The sequence below is a fragment of the Macrobrachium nipponense genome, chromosome 21 (genome assembly GCF_015104395.2).
Source record: "Macrobrachium nipponense isolate FS-2020 chromosome 21, ASM1510439v2, whole genome shotgun sequence".
Classification (NCBI taxonomy): Eukaryota; Metazoa; Arthropoda; class Malacostraca; order Decapoda; family Palaemonidae; genus Macrobrachium; species Macrobrachium nipponense.
The window spans coordinates 15,785,277-15,804,563 of NC_087212.1; positions in this window are offsets into that span (position 1 = coordinate 15,785,277).

A 19,287-nucleotide genomic window follows, 5' to 3' on the forward strand; every position below is an offset into this window, starting at 1 on the left:
TGATTTCCCATTTGCATTGTTTTAACAAAAGTCTGATTTCTCATTGGCATTGTTTTAACAAAAGACTGATTTCCCATTTGCATTGTTTTAACAAAAGACTGATTTCTCATTTGCATTGTTTTAAGAAAAGACTTATTTCCCATTTGCATTGTTTTAAGAAAAGACTTATTTCCCATTTGCATTGTTTTAACAAAAGACTGATTTCCCATTGGCATTGTTTTAACAAAAGACTGATTTCCCATTGCATTGTTTTAACAAAAGTCTGATTTCCCATTGGCATTGTTTTAACAAAAGACTGATTTCCCATTTGCATTGTTTTAACAAAAGACTGATTTCCCATTTGCATTGTTTTAACAAAAGACTGATTTCCCATTGGCATTGTTTTAACAAAAGACTGATTTCTCATTTGCATTGTTTTAACTAAAGACTGATTTCCCATTTGCATTGTTTTAACAAAAGACTTATTTCCCATTTGCATTGTTTTAACAAGAGACTAATTTCCCATTGGCATTGTTTTAACTAAAGACTGATTTCCCATTTGCCTTGTTTTAACAAAAGTCTGATTTCCCATTGGCATTGTTTTAACAAAAGACTGATTTCCCATTTGATTTGTTTTAACAAAATACTGATTTCCCATTGGCATTGTTTTAACTAAAGACTGATTTCCCATTAGCATTGTTTTAACAAAAGACTGATTTCCCATTGGCATTGTTTTAACAAAAGTCTGATATCCCATTGGCATTGTCTTAACAAAAGACTGATTTCCATTTGCATTGTTTTAACAAAAGACTGATTTCTCATTTGCATTGTTTTAACTAAAGACTGATTTCCCATTTGCATTGTTTTAATAAAAGACTGATTTCCCATTTGCATTGTTTTAGCAAAAGACTGGTTTCCCATTGGCATTGTTTTAACAAAAGACTGATTTCCCATTTGCATTGTTTTAATAAAAATCTGATTTCCCATTTGCATTGTTTTAACAAAAGACTGATTTCCCATTTGCATTGTTTTAACAAAAGTCTGATTTCCCATTGGCATTGTTTTAACAAAAGACTGATTTCCCATTTGCATTGTTTCAACAAATGACTGATTTCTGATTTGCATCGTTTTAACTAAAGACTGATTTCCCATTGGCATTGTTTTAACTAAGACTGATCCTATTTGGCATTTTGTTTTAACAAGACTGAAATTTCCCATTGGCATTATTTTGAAACAATAAGTCTGATTTCCCATTGGCATTGTTTTAACAAAAAGAACTGATTTCCCATTTTGCCTTTTGTTTAACAAAAGATAATTTCCCATTTGCATGTTAACAAAAGTCTGATTTCCAATTGGCATTTTTTAACAAAAAAGACTGATTTCCATTTGCATTGTTTAACCAAATGACTGATTTCTCATGCATTGTTTTAATCTAAAGAGCTGGATTTCCATTTGCAATTGTTTTAATTTAAGACTGATTTCCCATTTGCATTGTTTTAACAAAAAGACCTTGATTCCCATTGCATGTTTTAACAAAAGACTGATTTCCCATTGCATGTTTTAACAAAAGTCTGATTTCCCATTGGACGATTGTTTAACAAAAGATGATTTCCCATTTGCATTGTTTTAAAACCAAAAAGTCTGATTTCAAAATTGGGCATTGAATTTTAAAAAAACTGATTTCCCATTTGCATTGTTTTAACAAAAGACTGCTTTCCTTTGCATTGTTTTTACCAAAAAGACTGATTTACCATTTTGCATTATAACAAAAGTTCTGATTTCCCATTTGCGTTGTTTTAAACAAAAGACTGATTTCCCTTTATTTCCTTTTGCATTGTTCTTTCAACAAAAGACTGATTCCCATTTGATTATTTTAACAAAAAGTCTGATTTCCCATTTGCCCAATTTGCCCATTGTTTTCAAAAAGGACTGATTTTCCCATTTTGGTTATTTAATTTTAACCCAAAGGTTCTGATTTCCCATTTGCTTTGTTCTAAACAAAAGACTGATTTCCTCATTTGCCATTGGTTTTTTAACTAAAGACTGCTTTCCCCCATTTGCATTGGTTTTAACAAAAGACCTTATTTTCCCAATTTCCAGTTGTTTTAAACAAGAGACTAATTGTCCACCCATTGGCATTGTTTTTAATTAAACAAAAGACTGATTGTTTCCCATTTGCATTGTTTTGAACAAAAGTTCTGATTTCCCATTGGCATTGTTTTTCAAAAATAAAAGACTGATTTCCCATTTGCATTGTTTTAACAAAATACTGAATTTCCCACATTGGCATTGTTTTTTTAACTAAAGAATCTGATTTCCCTAGTTAGCATTGTTTTTGTTAACAAAAGACTTGTTTCCTTTCCCATTGGTATTGTTTTAACAAAAAGTCTTTGAATTATCCCATTGGCATTGTTCTTAACAAAAGACCTGATTTCCCGATTGCATTGTTTAAACACAGACTGATTTCGCATTTGCATTGTTTTTTTTAAAAACTAAAAGGATTGATTTTCCATTTTTTTGCAAAATTGGTTTTTTAATTTAAAAAAAAAAAAAAAGGGGGGGGGACTGGATTTTTCCATTTTGCATCTGGTTTTAATAAAAGGGGACTGGTTTCCCATTTGGCCCAATTGTTTTTAACAAAACGACTGATGTTTTCCCATTGCCAAAATTGTTTAACAAAAAGCTGGATTTTCCCCATTTGGCCCATTGTTTAACAAAAGACTTGAATTTCCCAAATTTGCATTGTTTTAACAAACGTCTGATTTCCCATTTGGCATTGTTTTAAAACAAAAAGGGACTGGATTTCCCTTTGCATTTGTTTTAACCCAAAAGACGGATTTTGATTTGCATTGTTTTAAACTAAAGACTGATTTCCCCATTGAATTGTTTTTAAACCTAAGACTTTGATTTCCCATTGGCATTTTGTTTTAACAAAAGATGATTTCCCATGGCATTATTTTAACAAAAGTTGATTTCCCGATTTGGCCATTGTTTTCAAACAAAATAGACTGATTTCCCATTTGCATTTTGTTTTTTAAACAAAATGGACTGTATTTCCCATTGGCCATTTGTTTTAACAAAGTATGATTTCAATGGCATGGTTTTAAACAAAAGACGATTTCCCATTGCATTGTTTTAACAAAAAGACTGATTTTCCCTGAATTTGGCATTTTAAACTAAAGGAATTTGAAAAAATTTTCCATTGCATTGTTTTAAACTAAAGGGGACTGATTTCCTATTGGCATGTTTAACAAAAGACTGATTTCCCATGGCATTATTTTAACAAAAGTCTGATTTCGATTTGGCATTGTTTTAACAATAGACTGATTTCCCATTTGCATTGTTTTAACAAATGACTGATATCCCATTTGCATTGTTTTAACAAAAGTCTGATTTCCAATTGGCATTGTTTTACAAAAGACTGATTCCCATTTGCATTGTTTTAACAAAAGACTGATTTCCCAATGGCATTGTTTTAACAAAATACTGATTTACCATTTGCATTATTTTAACAAAAGTCTGATTTCCCATTTGCATTGTTTTAACAAAAGACTTGATTTCCCATTTGCTTGTTTTGTTTTAACCCATTTACTGCATTTACATGCAAATTTATTTACAAAAAAAAAGTTTTATGATTTCCCATTTGCATTGTTTTAACAAAAGACGTTTTACTTTGCCCATTTTGTTCAAAGACTGATTTACCATTTGCATTGTTTTCATAAAAGTTAGAGTATTGACCGTACACTTAATTCTCCTCTTTTATCTGGTCCTGCGACCCGAATTAGAGAGAACTCCCTTTCCTGCCTATGCAAACTCTGTAACAGGCACACAGACAGATAATAAAGAGAAATGGCCAAAGAGTTATACTGAAAAGTCTGGCAAACTAAACCCATCCACCTGTTACACCGAAATGATGAAAAAAATCGACGGCAAAGAAAGGAAGAAATTATTTTCAACAAACGGGGAAAAACTAATTGAAGTAATATTATACGTTGAGGTGGAAAGGGATGGAAAAACAAGGACATCTATTTTATCCTCAGCCCCACCCCATCACTTCTTTAACCGGGAGTGGAGCTGTTTCCCTCTGTCATTCCTTTCTGCTCTTTCATTTCGTTTCGTCTGCTTCAAGAACTTGAGCCAAAATTCCGCCTTGGAAGATATAATAGAACATCAGTAGAATAAGATTTCAGATGGGCCTAATTGTTCCTCTTGTGCCGTCAACAGAACTTTGCTGTAGTTCGAGACGGAAACATTCCCTTTTCAACATTTTCTCTCTCTCTCTCCCCGTATTGCGTAATATCGCACGACTTTATACAATATTGCTTTTGCGTGGCTGTGTGTGTGTTTGCACATGCGTGTGTATGTATGTAAGTGCGCATAGCAAGAATGGTCTTTTTATATTCACAGTTCCTTCAGTTTTTTTTCTTCTTTTTACACGCTTGTCACACACATATATATATCATATATATATATATATATATATATATATATAATATATATATTATATATATATCTATATATATATATATATATATCTATTTATACACACACACACACATATATATATATATATATATATGTGTGTGTGTATATATATATATATATATATATATATATATATATATATATATATATATATATATATATCACACACACACATATATATATATATATATATATATATATTTTCATCAGTAAATCAAGAAATTCCCAAAAGCAATAACGAAAAAATGAATGTCTAGCACTGCAAGCTCCGCAGACCTTATGTGGGAATACGGCATAGCCATTGCTCAATTGTTTGTGATCAAATACATGGGAATATTCGTCGCAATAAAATCATACAATCCCCTGAGTCTTACAATTCCAAAAATTATATATTTTTTCAACTTCTCCTACTTATTTTTTAGCTGCTCTCATTCTCACTCTGTTATAAAACAAGAATGGAATAAGATTAATATACATAAGGTCTTTTCTACTCTCGTATTAATATATCTAGGACGGAAGTAAACATCTCTTGTGCTAGTCGTTCTCTCTCTCTCTCTCTCTCTCTCTCTCTCTCTCTCTCTCTCTCTCTCTCTCTCATGTAAATATATTTTGTTTGCGTAGGGAATACGAGTATATGGTTTTGCCTGCGGCTTGTCTTTTGATCAAGTAGTGATGAAAGCAAGTTGTGGAAGGAAAGAAACAAGGAAATGATTAAATTTACATTTCTTTTTCATCTTGGAGTCTGCTTTAATATCTTTTGTTTGTGGAAGTAGATAGATTTTTCCTCTCGGCCGACGAAACGTTGAATTTACGCAAAAGAAAAACTAAATTTTGTATTTATACTTACATTATATATGTATGTTTTTTATATATATATATATATATATATATATATTATATATATGTATATATATATATATGTGTGTGTGTCTGTGTGTGCAATGTATGTATGTATGTATGCATGTAAGTATGTATTGTGTATGTAAATTTTTTTTCACCGTGCGGCCGTAAGGGTACTTTTTCTCAGGTCACTATTACAGGCTGCTCCAGGAGCAAGAGCCCTTGCTGGCGTAATGCCAGCTAAATCTAAAACAACAACATGTCACTAGAAGTAGGTTGCTTTCCCGATGCACTACTGTTCGTGACCTCAGCGGGACCCTGGTACCCACTTGGAGTTCAGTTGGTTAGCGGGACCCTGGTACCCACTTAGAATTCAGTTGGTTAGCGGGACCCTGGTACCCACTTAGAATTCAGTTGGTTAGCGGGACCCTGGTACCCACTTAGAATTCAGTTGGTTGCACTTACCGGTTACCAGTAAGAAGGGATTCACTTTGCTGTGTATTTCGTTATTAAAACCTTTTTTTTAAGTTGTCTCCTCTCCCATTACTTTTACCAAGGTTTTGGCTGATCCTAATCCTATAGTTCAGTCACTGGAATTTCATGAGTCCAAAACTTGGGAGCAAATCTTGCCTTGTTGATTAGGATAACATGGATCTCACTTCATTGGATATTCGTCTTATTCATTTTACTTAATTATTTGTCTAACTAGTTGTTATTTGTCTTTCGTGTTTGTCATTGTTATTCGTTGTTCAAGTTGTGGCTTTACTCTTCGACTCAGTTCTTTTTCAGAGAGGTTGCTGAGAAGAAATTCCAAACAATAATGTATTCATTTATTAAATCTTTTAAGCCTAGGCTAGGCGCTTTAGTGACTAACCCTTTGTTTCCCAAGGTAGAATACATTCTTTCTTGACTGATTTCATTTGAACATATCTAGCACTTTAAGCAATTAGGGAGAAATATGAAAAAAATATTCAACAATTCCTATAAGCCCAGTGCCTCAGTGAATAGCCTGTTTTTTTCAAGGCACTACTACATATCCTTTTCTTTTGGATTTCGTTTGATCATATCTGGTACTTGAATAATACGAGAGAAATATTGGGGAAAAAATATTGATTATGAATTCTTTTAGGCCTAGCGCCTTAATGAATGGATTTTTTTTTTCAGGGTACTATAGTACTGATATCCTTTCCTTCTGGATTTCATTTGATCACATCTAGTCACTTCAAACGAGTCAAGAGAAATAAAAAAAAGAATTGGAGAAAAGGAATTGCAGCTTCCTTAAGTAGGTTTGGATGAAAGGGAACAGTTGTTTCTCATATAACTGTTCAGTGAAAGAAGATAAAATTTCCGATATAAAAATAAAAATGACAATATGAAGAGTGTTTGCGTTTCTTGTAGCTTACATTGAAAGTGGTGGAGAAGTGTATGTATGACGTTTTCTTGATTCATATCATAACCTGAAAGAGAGTGGATAAGAAATCCACTTATTTTTCATCATTTGAGCAATATTAGCATATTTCATCAATGAACGTTCGTGGACTTACTATTATTGACTGAAAGTTCATCAAATAGCATAACGATTAACGTTTTTTATAGCTTTTCATCTGTCACTCTATTATTATTATTATTATTATTATATTATTATTATTTATTATTATTATTAGGTAGAGACCCCATCGGGTTAAGGCTGTCCGAAATTAGCAAGGTCCTTCTACAAGAATATTCCAAACTCATACTTGAAATGCTGGTAAACCTACATCCAGGAAAAAAAAAAACATATTGCATAATCGTTTAATGAAGCAAAAGAAAGGAAACGAAAGAAAAGGAAGACGAAACAGCGTCAGCTAGATTAACAGCTAGGTTAAAAGAAAAAAAAAGTGTGGGGGTGGGTGCGGGCGGTGCCTGGGCGTTTAAAAAAAAAAAAAAAAAAAAAAAAAAAAACAAAAAAAAAAAAAAAAAAAAAAAAAAAAAAAAAAAAAAAAAGACATTCTATTACGCAAGAGGTTACATTCAGGGCGGGCAACTAATGTCTATGTTTTTCCTTCCTTTTCCATCTCAACGTAAAATCTTCAATTAGTTTTTCCCCCGTTTCTTGAAGCTACTTTCCTCCTTTCATTGCCATAGGAAGAATTTTTTTTTTTGGGGGGGCGGGTGTGTCAGACGGATGCGTTTTGGTAGAGAAACTTTTCTGTGTATTTCCTTTCTTTATTTATTTTTACTTTTGTATTATTTGCCTGTATGACTGTTGATGAGTTCGCTTGGGATTTACTTTCTCATTTTATTGTCTTCTGTGATTATGAGTTTTCTTTGAATCTCTCCAATCTTATTTAGGTAGCTACTTTCGTCTGGAGACAAAACAGATCCGTAAAATATATATTGACATTTTCATCTCTTCTGAATACGCAGCTTGTCATGCAAATTCTTAAGAAAAACAAATGAACAATACAAACACAAACATTCATATACACACACAAACATATATATATTTTATATGTGTCTGTTTATTGTTATATATATATATATTATTATCTATATATATTACTATATATATATTATGTATATTTCTTTATTATATATCTACGCCATACGCCATTTTCTCGGTTGGAGGAGGTAGCTCTAGACTGGTACATCTTACGGTTTATTAGCAAGGCTTGTATCTAACAGCAGCTGGGTGGATTAGTAGAACTAATTGTATATACACTATATATATATATATATATATATATATATATATAAGTTATATATATCTATATATATATATCTATATATATATATGATCTATATATATAGTATATATATATATATATATAATAAATAGGTTTTTTGGGGGGTGTATCCCTGGTATCCGTGGCTTTATATAGTTCATCTACTCCATGTTCGATTTGGAAGAAGAGAGATGAATAATATTACGTATGTAATCTGAAAATGGAAATCGCCTCCAGATGCTTTATTTTTGACAGGAAACAGTGTTACTCCGAAGAGCTTTGGCTTTGACCATATTGGTCTAGATCAGTGATTCCCCTACAGGACATCTTTCAAGTTTTTCAGCTGAATCAGGACGCAGTACCACCCCAGAAGCAACCCACAACAGTCGACTAACACTGGGTCCCTAATTCTACTGCTAGGTGGACAGAGGCTTTGGGTGTGAAGAAACGAGCCCATCCGTTTCTCCCCGTCGGGGACACGAACCCCAGATCTCCCGGTTGTGAGCCGAGTGTGTTAACCTTCGTGGCAAAAAAAACCTTTATTTATACATAGCATCACGTTTTATATACTTCGTGATCAAGTTATTCATATATATATATATATTATATATATATATATATATAATATATATATATATATATATATATAACTGTAATAGCCACAATGCCCTCTTAACTTCAGGATTCAAGAAGTTAAGAGGGTATTGTGGCTATTACAATTGCATATGTATCTGGTAAAAAAGTGACTAGTAGATTCTATACATACATATATATATATATATATATATATATATTATATATATATATATATGTATATGTATATATATATGTATATGTGTAACTGAATCACGAAAGTTTGGTGTGTTGAATTCTAGGTACTAATCTCCTTATAATCCCTATCTGTCACTTATACGACCTTTCTTGTACTCTCAATTTCTCGTGTAAGTCAGTTTGTCTGTTAAGTAAAGGACATTGAGTCGGAAGATCTTGCAGAAACTCCGTTGTTTATCTTTCCTTCGTGGCTTATACATACATACTATATATATATATAATATATATATATATATAATAGATTAATTATATATTTATATATATGTGTGTGTGTGTGTGTGTGTGTGTGTGTCTGTGTGTGTATATATGTATATATATATATTTATATAGCTTTGTCGCTTCACCGGAGGAAAGGAAAAACTACCTACTCCCATAAACAAAAGATATTAATGCAGTTTCCAAGATGAAAAAGAAATGTAAATTTACTCATTTCCTTGTTTCTTGATTCCCACAACTTGCTTTCATCACTATTTGATCAAAAGACAAGCCGCGTGGGGAAACCATATACATATTTATATCAGAGAGAGAGAGAGAGAGAGAGAGAGAGAGAGAGAGAGAGAGAGAGAGAAGAAGGAAGAGAGAGAGGAAGAGCGATGGGTGGGGGGAGATGGGTACATTCGTACCATCTTAATTTCGAATGTTGACAGGATAATGTTTCCGACTGGAAGTACAACATATTTTCAATTGACAACGAAAAAGGAACAGTTAGGTATATCTCAAACCTTCTCCCAGCGATATACTGTTGCATATTATTATTATTATTATTATTATTATTATTATTATTATTATTATTATTTTATTATTATTATTTATTATTGATTGAACGCTTTATATATTAGTTAATCTTTTTTTGATTTATTGCACCAATTTTTTTTTTTTTTTTTTGTGGAGGAAGAAAGGCAAACTTTGGCTTTACGAAAGTTAATTTGAATTGAATATGCAACAAAAACCCACTGTGTGATTCCAGGGGAGCCGCAGATCAGGTAGATTATCCAAAAAATTTCACTTGATTCTAATCGGGGATAGCACAGCAGTCTCAGTGGTGCGTTATAGGCGGCCTTTGTGGTTAATTCAATCTCTGGTATCCTGGTATCCGTGGCTTTATATAGTTCATCTACTCCATGTTCGATTTGGAAGAAGAGAGATGAATAATATTACGTATGTAATCTGAAAATGGAAATCGCCTCCAGATGCTTTATTTTTGACAGGAAACGTGATTTTTTGACTGAAATCATTTTAAGCTCATAGGCAGCCACCTTTAGAAACTACATTAACTACTGAATATAATATTATATATATATTAATAATATTATATAATAATTTATATTATATAATATATATATAGTATATACATATATGTGTGTGTGTGTGTGTGTTATCGGGATCGAGAGCGGGTCTTTCAATTGAGAGGCAAGTGTGCCACGAACTTTGCTTTAGGTACAGTGGTACTTCTTTTAATACTTCTTTTAATACCTTATGTGGTTCAGCTAGTGGCGGCTTTGCCTCTCAATCAAAAGACCTGTTTCGATCACGATGAGAGTCAGCCATTTATTTCTGTTCCACACGTGATTGCATGTTGATTGATCTTATCACACACATACACACACACACACACACACACACACACATATATATATATATATATATATATATATATATATATATATATATATATATATATACATCAGCGTGACGGTGGACCATTGGAAACGTTGTAATTCATTTTAATTCATTATTTCCTAAGTTTCGTAATAGCCTTATTACATCATATGGGAATCTGTTAGACAATAAATCAAATTACTTTGATTTATTGAAGACAGAATAACAATACATAGATAAAAGTTAACACAGGTATACAGTTGTGTGGAGGTCTGGTTATTTAACTGAGGAACCAGTTGTTTAATAAATAATGATTTTAGGATAGGCAGTTCATATGCATTGCTTGTTTGGCCTATGATACGGCCAAACAAGCAATAGTTGTGTAGGGAATTCCGATGAACTGATGATGAGGCTTTGATGTACGTTTATGAAGCAGGTCATGTTGTGGGCGTTTTCTACACAAGGGTTTCATCCATAGCACTCAAAAGCAATGAGTGGGACAAAGGCTATTCCCTTTTCTTCGAAAAAATCCATCCCACAATGAAATGCATTCTAATAATATCCCACGATCGTTCAAAGAAAAACTATAATCAAACCATTTGAAACAAATGTGTATCGTGCGTGACTTTCCACCAGCTGAGAAAACTAGACACGACAACAGCAGCTTGAGATCAGGTCTATATATGACGTATTTACTTAGCAAATAACAAAATGCTTGTCACAGCATTTATCGAAAAAGTATTTGATACGCAAACAAAGTGCTCGCCACACTAACACGGCACAGTGTTTGTTCAGCATTAAAGAAAAGGAACTTGCTCAAAGAGTAATGGACCTCTGGCTATAAGGATCACTCCCCTTATCAGTATTTTCCCGAAGCGTCGGCGAAATCTCCACCTTCGAATAGCAGATCTGCTGTCATACCGAGAAACCCACCTAACCTCTCTTACAACACTAGAAGCCCATAAAAAGTATGGAAAACGGACTCAGAAGGCGAGTTCTGGAGCTGGTCAAACGATAAAAGGCAAGCGATACTGAAGGTTCATGACTGAATTGAACTGACTAGATACTTTAGGCCAAAGGCCAATACTGGGACTTATGAGGTCATTCAGCGGTGAAAGGAAAAGTGAGAGTAAAAGGTTGGAAGTTGTAACCGGAGGTAAATCTCGCATTTGCACTATGAAACCATTTTCAGAAGAGTGTGGAGAGTAAGATGGAAGAAAGAATATGAATGGAGGTACAGTAAAATTAATGAAATGGGTTTCAGCTAGATAATGAAGGGGAGCCGCAAAGAACCTTAAGTAATGCCTGCAGTGCATCGCATGACGTGTGCTCACGGCAATGCTCCCTTACGGGGTAGAGTTAGTTAAATATGAGATCAGCAGCAAGTTCACTGATGCACCATATGCCTCCTAAACTTGCAAAAGAAATTAGGGAAGAAAACTTAAATGAAGAGAATCCTTCCAAGCATGGGTTGCTTTGTCTCAGAGCGACATTCTAAAAGGAGACAGACATACAGACAGACAGACAGACAGAATCCTTCCAAGGGTTACTGCAAGGGTTGCTTTCAGTCTCAGAACGACATGCTAGAGAGAGAGAGAGAGAGAGAGAGAGAGAGAGAGAGAGAGAGATGAAAACTAAGTCACTTCAATCAAATGTCAAGTTCCAAATTGTTACTGAACATTGCAAAATGGTTAGAGGAACCTAACATCTCTCTCTCTCTCTCTCTCTCTCTCTCTCTCTCTCTCTCTCTCTCTCTCTCTCTTCTCTCTCCTTAATTAGTTTATATCTGAAATCCAGTTCAACAATGGTATTTCATTCAAACTTTGGGGAAACGTTATGGGCTGCCCAATTAACAATGGGACCGCCTACTGCAGAATGAACGTAACTGTAAATGCAGAATATATTTTTTTTACCTGATTTCCTAATATCACGTTTTTAGTAAAGACAACAACAATTCCACTTGGGATAACATCAAAACAATAATGCATCTATAATGGCCGTACCAGTAAGATTAAAAAAAATAACACACACACACACACACACATATATATATATATATATATATATATATATAATATATTTTACATAAATATATATACGTATATATATATATATATATATATATATATATATATATATATGTATGTATTATTTATTTATACATAAACTAGTAGACTAAATTGGTAGCTTTCGAAGGCGCCGACCTTCGGGTGCACTACGTCTTTTTTTGGATGAGGTTGCCAGACCCACGCCACAGCCGAATTACTTTGACATGCCTACTTCTGTAGTAGTCAAAACGGGCTCAATTGATTTATTATATATATTTTTTTTTAATTAAAAAGAAACGACACAACTCATTTCCAGAAGAACCACTAAATTCTAGGGATCTCAAACGCACTTGCAACCGTGCATTTGATGGCCAGGCCAGTCCCTTACGACGCTCCTGATTGGCTGTTGATAAGCCAATCTCAGAGCTGGAAACTCTCAGTCTCTCTCGAGAGTTCACATAGGCAGGATATATGTTCCACCTCTCCTCATGGGTGATTTTGTAAGACGTATCCCTCAGGAGAGGTGGAACATACATGATACTCATATGAACTCTCGAGAGAGACTGAGAGTTTCCAGCCCTGTGACTGGCATATCAACAGCCAATCAGGAGCGTCGTAAGGGACGGGCCTAGACATCAAATGCACGGTTGATGTGAATCTACTATAGTACAAGCCATCAAGACATGGGGACACTCATCGTAATGATGAAACTTGTAATGTCATCCATAAGAGGACACTTATCCATAGTCATTAACGCGAGGACAATTGTATATTTGTCATTAACATTGTAACCCTGAAACATGTAAATGTCACTACGAAAAAGAGACATGTTGCTAAAATTATAAAACTAGAAAATTGTACTCTCCTTAATATCATGAAAACTAGTGTACGTCATTATCACAACGAAACTCGGTACTCAGCATTGTAACATCATCATAATGTGGACATAATCCCCAGTTAATCATAACAAAGGGTCATTCCAAAAGAGATAATAATTTGTCACTACACAAAGGAAATATACCCACACACGACGCGTTAACAGACCTTTCTACATCGTATATTACGGAATTGTCACTCAAATTCCACCACGGAGAGACTTCTCTATTGCATTATGAACCCGGGACATCCATGCAAAGTTGACAACTGCCAGAAGTTAGCGCATGAATACAGTATATATTTGTTTGTATGGTGTCTTTACGTTGCATGGAACCAGTGGTTATTCAGCAACGGGACCAACGGCTCTACGTGACGTCCGAACCACGTCGACAGTGAACTTCTATCCCCAGAAATACACATCTCTGACCCCCCTCAATGGAATGCCCGAGAATCGAACTCGCGGCCACCGTGGTGGCAGGCCAACATCATATCGACCACGCCACTGAGATCCTTGCAGTATATGGAAGAAGGGTTAGAATGTCTTCCACTAAAACTAAGATGAACACGTGAACGCTTCCTAACGGAAGAAGATACTCATGCATTCATTTGACGAAACCGCAAGAACAAAACTGCATTACTTCCTCATTGAATTCCTCCAAAGTATGTCAGCAATCTCATGCAGACTGGATGCCAGGTCAATCTTCCGAAAACTAGACACTGAAAAAGCTCTAGCCATAAAATTAGGGAGCCCAGTAGGTTATTGAACAAATGGAACAGCTGAAAAATTATAGCTCCGGGTAGTAATAACCTTTTTAGGAAGAACAAATCTTATACACTATTAAAGACAACAGAGCAAAGAAAAGAGCACTCATATTTACAAAAACTGTTGATAAATTATGTCTATTGCTCAATTTCACTAAGTTGTTACAGTTTCTTCCAAAAATGTGTTCTATCAATCCTAGACAACAACCAATAGTACCTGGACGAGCTAAAAAAAAAAAAAAAAAAAAAACAGGTATCTGTTCCAATACAATAAATAAAAGTTCCATAAAAAAAAAATTTAACTTGTGCAGCTCAATTGAGTAAGTATGATCTAGTCCTTCTGCTCCATTCTGTATCATCCAACTATTAAAGTGTTAACTTCATAAAATGCAGAAGTAGCTTAATGTTGGGATTTGGTACACAGTTGTGGGGAATCATTCATTTCACATTTGAAATTGATTTACTGCCATTAAAACTGGCGTCATAATTTATTGAGGAAGCCTACAGATTAAAACAGAACGTCCAAGGTCACGTGCCATCAATTTGGTTTGTTTGTTTGTTTGTATGGTGTCTTTACGTTGCATGGAACCAGTGGTTATTCAGCAACGGGACCAACGGCTTAACGTGACTTCCGAACCACGTCGAGAGTGAACTTCCGTCACCAGAAATACACATCTCCCACACCTCAATGGAATGCCCGAGAATCGAACCAAGGTGGCAGGCCAACACCAAGCCGACCACGCCATTGAGGTGCCTACTGGATAATTGGCATCCGGCTCATTTGCACTTTCTCGTATGAACAAACTAAATTGTAAAAAAATATGTTGATTTCCTTCCCTCACCGTTGAGCATTATTTGCGCACCTGCAGACGATGCGTTCGCTCTGCTCTTCCTTGCAGGGTTTTCACAGGTGATCAAATTTTCCTTCCCTAGAAAAACCCGCGGAATTCCCCTCGACTTCTCTCCCCCTAGGCTGCTAACCTAATGGACCGATGGATATTTTTTAAGAGGTCCATTCTCCACGTATTTTATCTCCATGTTTTCTCTCCCAAAAATCTTTCATCGGATCACAAAATAGGAGCATTTTAGGCCTAGCGCTTGAAAGTTGAAAAACCTAAAACAGACGATTCGCAGAAAAACAAAACAATAAAGTGACGCACATAATTCAAGAGTACTCCCTTTCAGTTATTCCTGGCAGAAAATGATAATAAAAAAATAAACACCAGAAGGAGAAGGAACAAAGAATAAACTACATTCCAATTCATTTCTCCAGCGACAATTCTCAACGTTCCCAAAATCAAAGAGAAAATGCTGCGACTTTTCAAAGCATTTTGATTCAAAAGTATGGAGATAAAGATTAGAGTTTTGTTTTTGTTTCTATAGGAGCCATCGCGAGTTAACTACACTCGCTGACAGACGGTGTGTGAGCACAAGCCAGGCTACGCGCGCGCACACACACACACACACACACACATATATATATATATATTGTCATGCACAAGTGGCATCTGCCACCTTAAGCAACATTCCGCTTCCATAATAATGTATTTGCATCTATTCCCTATACGTTATTTTTTTAAAAAGATTCTCAGTAACTATTCTGAGATCGGCTTTTTTGTTCACCCTCGCATTCTTCAACCTACCTTCAGCCCATCACAGTCAGCTAACTGCAAGGTCACCTTTCATATTTTAGGTCTATCGAGAAGTGTGGAAATCTTCAGGGTTTACTTGGATATTGGTCTGCGCTTTGTGGTTTCATCAAATTGAGAAATAATAGATCACTATCATTGGGAATGATGTCTAAATAACTACTATCAATCTTGAGAGTAACACTTTCATTCTCCTTCGATCATCAAACCCACGTAAGATACTTGCTTTGTATTTTAATAGTTGCCTGAGATAAAATGTGGAGAAGAAAGACTGGTTTACTCTCTTTTTAAACAATTAAAAAAAATAAATACAATAAAAACATGATAGACTCCAGCTTACAATGTAAATCTTGGAGGGAGGGACCCATAAAATCTGTAGTATTTTTTTCAGAAAATGACAGTATTCTGAGATTGCTGCAGAGCAGAGGAATCCCCTAGTCTCCAACAGCCACTATGATAAGGACAAGACTAGCAAGTGTTAAGAGTAACCCAAAACCAACACATCCTACTGAGCAAGACTGCTCCCAGGCAGATTTGTTGGAAGGAGGGTGCTGATATAAGCAATCTGTGTATCTCCTGACATATATGCCTTCCTCTTGCATGTCAACAAATGGAAAGCATCTTCCCCAATCTGCTGGATCACATGGAACCTGGTCTAAGAATAAACTGTTAACCTGATCCAAGATACCACAAGTAAGCCAGTCTTATTCCATCACGACCTGTGAGAGATGGTCAGGTGGTGAAATTAACATAAGACCCTCTGTGGATCTCCCGATTCCGACCCACCAACCGGGACTGTGTGCTGCTAAGTTTGAGATTCTCAATAGATTTCGAAAACACTTCGGTTCGAAGACCAGGTCACCCATACTATCATTTTTATTATGAAACATATTAAAACACTTTATATGGAACATGCCATTCATTTACAAGGCGAGATTTCATGGGATAGAAGGGATGTATTTAATAATCAGCATCACATAATAAACACAATAAGCAAATATAAAATGCGCCGAAAGTGTCATCGGCGCAGTCGGGTTTTCTGTACACTGTAAAACATCAAGGCCACAAAAAATAGATCTAGATTTCGGTGGTCTCGATATATAATCTATAAGTCGCGGCCCATGAAACATTCAGCCACGGGCCGGTGGCCCTATAGCGTTGCCAGACCCACTATCATGTACAACTTTAACCTTAGATAAAATAATAACTAGTGAGGCTAATCAACATACCAATTTGCAGCCCTCTAGCCTCAGTAGTTTTTAAGATCTGAGGGCGGAGAGAAAAAGCGCGGACGGACAGACAGCCATCTCGAAAGTTCTCTCTCTCTCTCTCTCTCTCTCTCTCTCGCGCGCCTTTAGTACAGAAACCTAAAAGCGAAATAAAGATCATTCAGCAAGAAAACAAATGCATACATCATAAAAACTGAATATGAGGTGTAAGACTCCATACAATAATTATATAATAAATGCGTTTGTAAGGTCATCGTATCCTTATGAAAGTTTTGCGATGATTTCGCTAAATACTGTGATCTTACCATAAAAGGAAGTTTCTTACCGTAAAGTAGATATGAAATTGTTATCTTAAAGAATTGAAGCTCTTTATCTCCTTCCGGAACCCTCTTCCCGCTCCATTGTTCCCGGATCCTGATCACTGTTCCGTTTTCTTATTTTCTCTTTGTAGAAAAGGCGCCGTATGGTTCCTTGTCCTAATAGTCTCTGCACTTAATAAAAAAAAAAAAAAAAAAAAAAAAAGAGATTAACGCGAAAGCTGGTTTGATGGCTAGTGTTTATTACATGCCACTCAAATGTCTGGTGTGTGTGTATATATATATTATAAATATATATATATATATATATATATATATATTATATATATAATATATATATATAAGGACCGTTATGTCGAAAGGCCTCGTACCATCTGTTGTTTCACTTTATTACATGGGATTTGCCTTTATATTATATTATATATATATATATAAAATATATATATATATATTATATATATATATATATATATATATATATATATATATAATATATACATTTATTTGGTACATCCATGCATGGAACAAAACTATCAATCCCAAAATGCGGAATTGGTATTTGGTAATGGAAAGTCTAACTTACCGTTGTGAATTCAGCATTTCATAAAAAAGGTTATTAGTCCGAGCGAGTCAACTTGAGGCAATAAATTTAATCGTAATAGGATTATAGTTAATTGCATTCTTTCGGCATAAATGGTACTAAAGAATTTTACTGATTTGCGCGTCTCTCGTCTCTCCTCCTCCTCCTCCTCCCCCAACCCAACCCAGCACCCCTCTCTCTCTCTCTCTCTCTCTCTCTCTGTTGACTTTCAGTTTTTCTCAAGAGATAATAAATATTTGGAAATTACATCCTTATTGCAAGGGATATAGAGCAATGGAAATTACTCTCTCTCTCTCTCTCTCTCTCTCTCTCTCTCTCTCTCTCTCTCTGTAGAATTTCAGATTTACTCAAGAGATAACAAATATTTGGAAATTACATCCTTATTGAAAGGGATATAGAGCAATGGAAATTACTCTCTCTCTCTCTCTCTCTCTCTCTCTCTCTCTCTCTCTCTCTCTCATTTATTTGACATTCAGTTTTTCTCAAAAGATAATGAATATCTGGAAATTGCATCCTTATTGCAAGGGGTATAGAGCAGGGGTCCCCAACCTTTTTGCGTAAAAGGGCCACATTATCATTCGAAATACAGATGAGGGCCGCATATTAGAATTATCCTTACTATCGGAGAAAGTTCACATTTATTTGCATATTATTTATCTTTTGAGTTTAGTTTAAGTTAAGACTCTTACACTCTTATGCCAGCTATTGCTACGTAGGTATTAAAATCTTAATAGTAGCTCATGTTTTATTGTAGAATTTGTGCAAGAAAATAATGAGTTTGGAAATTATTGGAAATTCTTATATCTTATCTTTAATGGGAAACTTAATGCTGCATCTTATTTGCAAGCTTAGCAATATCTATTTCTACACTTGTAACAGAAAGTCTCAAAATTTGGTGAAGATGCTCATCAGTAAACTTAGATCTAAGTTTTGATTTTACTAGTTTCATTTTTGAAAATGTTTGCTCACAGATATATGTACTACCGAAAACTGAAAACATGCCAACAGCAAACTTTTTTAAGCCAGAATATTCTTCTGGTAGACTGGAATAAAATTCCAAAAGGCTATTGTCTTGAAATGCGGTTTTCAGGGCATCAATGGCTTGCAAATCAATTATTTGCATTTGATAAATTCCTGGAATATCTTCTGGTGATACACTGAAAGGGTTTTGAAACATTTGAATTTCCTGCTTATGATCATGGAAGTCCTTAAATCTATTTGCAAATTCTTCTTTTAAAAGTTCCATTGCCTTTGTACATTTTTCTTTTGAGGCAGTTGAAGTATTCCTTTTCTCATTCTGCAACACTTTACAACAGGGAATTTACAACAGGGAAAATGTATAAAGTTTTCATCACTGAACTGTTTC